The sequence below is a fragment of the Triticum aestivum genome, chromosome 7D, assembly GCF_018294505.1.
Source record: "Triticum aestivum cultivar Chinese Spring chromosome 7D, IWGSC CS RefSeq v2.1, whole genome shotgun sequence".
NCBI classification, from domain to species: Eukaryota; Viridiplantae; Streptophyta; class Magnoliopsida; order Poales; family Poaceae; genus Triticum; species Triticum aestivum.
In genome coordinates, this window is record NC_057814.1 from 638,315,556 (window position 1) to 638,320,323 (window position 4,768).

The 4,768-nt window shown below is 42.1% G+C and overlaps 1 long non-coding RNA gene across 1 annotated transcript; it reads left to right on the plus strand.

The window, feature by feature from the left end:
- The first annotated feature begins 2,741 nt into the window (after positions 1-2,741).
- On the plus strand, positions 2,742-4,091 carry LOC123164156 (uncharacterized). Its single transcript, XR_006482189.1, has 3 exons — positions 2,742-3,115; positions 3,191-3,301; positions 3,727-4,091. It is a non-coding gene; the product is annotated as an uncharacterized lncRNA (long non-coding RNA).
- The last annotated feature ends 677 nt before the right edge of the window (positions 4,092-4,768 follow it).

The window sequence follows — 4,768 nt, forward strand, 5'->3', positions numbered from 1 at the left end:
AGCTGAATGGTGAGAAATCTCTGACTGTTTCATTGGTGCAGACCGCGGAGTGGCGGAGCAGGGGCTGCCTCCCGATCCCCGTGGAGGTCACTGCGGCCCTCTTCGAGATAAGGCTGTGGGATCCCTTCTTCCGGTACGTTGTTTGGATGCACAGTTCCAACCTTTTTCTATTGTGTGTGGATTGATTTGGGACGAAGTTATATATGTGATAGAAAATTTTCCTCTAGGAATGGAGTGGCTTCAGATGATAAGCTGGAGTCGGACGAGATGCTCGCCTTGCTGTACAGTATGGCAATCATCAGGTGAGGAAATTCCTGGTGCTATTTTCGCCTGATGTGTGGAAATTGAATAGTACTGTTGATTTACTTAGGGAAAATGGGCCAGTGGTTCTATCACGGTGCCAAAGGCAAAACACCGCCTTTTATCATTGTGAGAAATTTATGGTTTTTGGTCTACCCCATATTTAACTGCGCTCACAATTCACATCTCTGAGGCTAGGGGGTAGGGACCTTCTTATACTGTTTTTCCTGACCGACGGACTGACTCGCCGCGGGGCCAGCCCCTCCTCCGTGCCGGATCGCGCATGGGCTTGGAGGCCCCTCGGGGCTGCCGCCAGTGCGGGAGTCCTGTGTGGCCGTGCGGGCTGGGGACCGAGCGGCGGGGCCCGTGTGCGTTCCTGGCGAGGGCTTGCTGGGGCTGGCCGGGGTCTGAGGTTGGTTGATATGTTCATGTAAAGAGTGACACTCCCTCCTTTTCCTTTTTATGCTCATCCCAGTTCACGTGCAGGGACTAGATTGCTGGCTAGATCTTCCTAACTCAACCACTTGATATTAAACTCTGTACGTGTATAGCTAGATTGCTTGCTAGATCTTGCTTTATAACTTATTCATTGCCTGCCGTACAAAGGTTCCGGTTTTCAATTTTGTTTCAGATTTTAATTTTTGTTCTAGCTCTTTTGTACAGACAATGTGTATGCCGTTTAAACGATGATTATGACATTGCGAGGCCTGGTATAGATTGTATTTATTATTTATTTATTTCCAGTTTTGGTTAAGAGTTGTTACTTGATACACCTACGTGTTTTTCAATTGCAGGTCCATGATGCAGTTCTACCTCTCTACATGCTTTTATAATCATGTGTTTGTTTTAATTTGATTTTCTCATATATACATTGTAGGTGTTCCTATTTATGTTTCTTGCTGTCACAAAAACGCTATCTTTGTTGTGGCCAAATAATAAGGAGAGACAAACATTGCCGCTACATTATGTGCTTATTCCATCATATGTAAATATTAAATTAATACGCGATCATCCCTCACAGTAAGTGACACCTTTTATTTCGTATATCAGATGTATAATGCACAATCATCTCTCGCTGTACGTGAGGACCATCAAAAGGTTTGCTAAAGTTTAAAAAGTGCCCAATTGATAGGTCACGTCAGGATTGGGCGTGCATCTCTAGAACAGAAGGAGTGGAGTAGAAGGCATCAGGTATGTGGTTACGGCTTGCTGTGTTCGCCGGGCTCTCTCGAACAAGAATAAGATGTGTGCTACCATGAATTCCACATCTTGCCGCTTGTTGTTTAATGGTATTCACTTTGAGTAGTGATGCTGCGGCTATGTGGATTTGTCGGTGAATTGCCAGCTTTGATGTGTTCGGGTTGGTGATGAAGTGAGATGGTTTGTCGGTGCAGGTGTGAAGCATCCATTTGAGTATAGGAGTACCGATGACATATGTGCTGAGGTGCTGAGGCTTAAGGGTGCACACAAGTCAACCAGCATCTGGCCCCATGACCTCAACGGTGACAGAGGCAGGTACACAGCCAACATTCACTTTCCTCTGAATTGGAACATATGCTTTCAACAACGAGGCTGGCCTGTGTGTGTGGTAGAAGTCCACGACGCTCAATCTCTCGTTGCTTCTTTCTCTAAATCCTCTACATGCCTGGTAGAAGTCGTTCGAGCATGCACAAATCAATACCAAAATTTACCTGTTTCTTTCTATATGTGTGTACAACTTTCTCTTTGAGGAGCGAGTAGGTGGAGCACAAGGGCGATTTGATACGCCAAATTCCCACTAAATTGCATAGTTAATGATTCAAATCTTAGCATCTCATAATGGATGTCCAATTACTTAAAACTAATTTTATTTGTATATGGAGTATGGAGATCTGTTGTAATGTACATATCGTTTTTCGTATATCATGACCTCTTTGTAATGTTTGCTTCGAGCACTTGTTTCTGCTATCCCTTGAAATGAACTTTCGGAAAACTAATTCGCCTTATTTTGAAATAGAGATATTAATTGTTGGGATCATATCCATGTACCATCATCTAAAACCCATGTATTCATGAGGTGTGGCGTTAATTTCGACTAATCTGCCCCATGGACGGAATCTCAAGACCATGATTGGCAGACCAACCCACAAACAATTCCTTGAGACTAACATCTACCCAAAGTTCATCTTCTGGTATGTCTCTGAACTTCTCTGATGACAATACCCTTAGTTGGTACGACATCAAGTTCCAAACCAATCCAAACTTGGCAGCACTACTTACCAATAAATTAAGATAACTTTTGCAAAAAGGTTTTGTCGTAATTTGTCATATCAAGATGAGTAGCACTATATTGTTTCCTAGCAGTAAGCTTTTGCCAGCTTGTTAGATTTGATCTGTATGAATACTTGATTAGTTCATTTTCATTTATAGCATTGTAGATGTTCGCCTCTGCTACTCGATTTCCATAATGGAACATCTAGTTTAGGTGGGCCAAACAGCCGGTAAGCTTAAGAATTGGTGGTAAGCTCTTGCAAGAACTTGCAAGCTTCTTGTGTTAAATTTCATTTATGTGCCTGTATTTGTTCTTGAATCCTTGTTCTTTTTGTGTACTTTATAAGGAGGTTGCAGTAACTCACAGCACTACAGTTTTCTTTCCCTGTACTTTGTAACATATAGCTGTACATAGTTACTGTTATTTGCGTTTTGATTAAAATGAGAACATAATTCTTATGATCTACAATGTCCATATAGTGTATCTCTTCTAGATGGAAAGGTGTGCAGAAGGGATTTGTACCAATTGACCGGGTAGCAATTGAACAGGAAGAGGCGTAGTAAGGTAATCTATTGCTAACTACAACTGGAATGCAAAATTTTATGCTGTAGATTAATATAAGTTGTTTTGTGTTACTAGGATAAAATAGTAGAAGAGCACTAGAGGATGCTTGAATGAATTGTAAAGCGGGATGAGAAGTGTCGCAAAAGAATCAATTCTGCTGGTATCGATTACGAGTGTCCAGCCCCTGTAAGTAACACTTGATGTTGTTCATTGATTTAATAAATTGATCTTACTTCATCAGATTTGAATTAGCTCAGCAATTTGCCACATAATTGTAATTGTATTAAGAAAATTTCAACTTTTTGTTGACCTGGAGCAAAAGGCATGCAATTGTAGTGCCCTAGAGCCAAATTTGCATGTGTTAATGTGTAGGTCCTTGATTTTTATAGTACTGGTTGTTTATTCTTATCTACATCTGCTTACTGAAATAATTTATGTATTGGCACCAAGGTTCGTCCCAGGCTTTGCTTAACCATATTTTGAGTTGTGCTTCAATTGTTTTTCGTTTCATGCCGTATGTGGCAGTTACTCTCTGCAGATAAGTTGTACCGAATAAACAGTTCGTAATTGGTCACTACATTAGCTCCATGTAATCTCATGTAAAAATGCAGCTCCATCACCCGCTTGAAAGAGAGGAGAAGGGTTGCCTCCCGTCCGTCTCATCCCATCCCCTTGTGCCAGCCATGAAAGAGAGGAGGGAGAGCAGAAATGAGCGTGGTGGCAATGCGCCGATGCTGGCCGGTTGAGGCATGGTCGACGTGTCAGTCAAGGGGTCCCTGCATTTGTGATATATGATGGTCGGCTCGCTGTGGCGGTCGGCCATGGAATAGTTGTGAGGGAGAGCACCCGTTTAGCGCCTCTCCGCATAGTTCTTCCTTCCCCTACCGCCGGTCAACAGTTCGATATCCTTGTCCAAGGCCGGCGTGTACAGTTTCAGCCTCGTTCCCATGGATGGCAAAGTCTGTCTTGTCATGATGCGCAGGTACACACATAGGCATACCAAAATCGTTATTGATTTATCCATACAGTTTCATGTCCAGATTGACATTTATTTGGGGAAGTGCTGTTGATTTATTTTATTCAGTGCCACGACTGTTCAGTGTTGATTTTGTGGGCAGGCGTTTTAGTGAGCTAGCAAGGGGGCGTAGTAGATCTGTCATCATTTTGTTTAAAATGGTTGAAAGATGTTCAACTTTGGCTCTATACTCAAGTCTGATATGTCTTGTATTTATTCTATAGTTAAGTACAGTAGTTTCAGATTCTTTTACAAGTGCTTCATGATTTAACCCTATGTGCAGAAATCTTCTAAGTTGCCGCTGAAGGGAGAAGACATGGGGTCGGAAAAATGTTAAGATTGTGTTGATGTGTGGTAAGGAAAAGCCAGTCGAAAAGTTTTTGATGCTTGAGCATTCACTACTCAGTTATTCTTTCAGGTACGCATAATCTTCCAAGTTATAATCAATTCCTTTTATTTGGGCACGCATAATGACCATTCCTCGGCATCAAGTTCTTCTGGTTAGTAATTAATACTCCCTTCCCATATGGATTTTCATGATGGTTGTTCATTTTTTGGGATAGCTTACCAGGCTTATGCCTTGAAAACTGAGCTACCTCCATGATTATGCTTCTGGTCTCAGTAGAATTGTTGTTTCG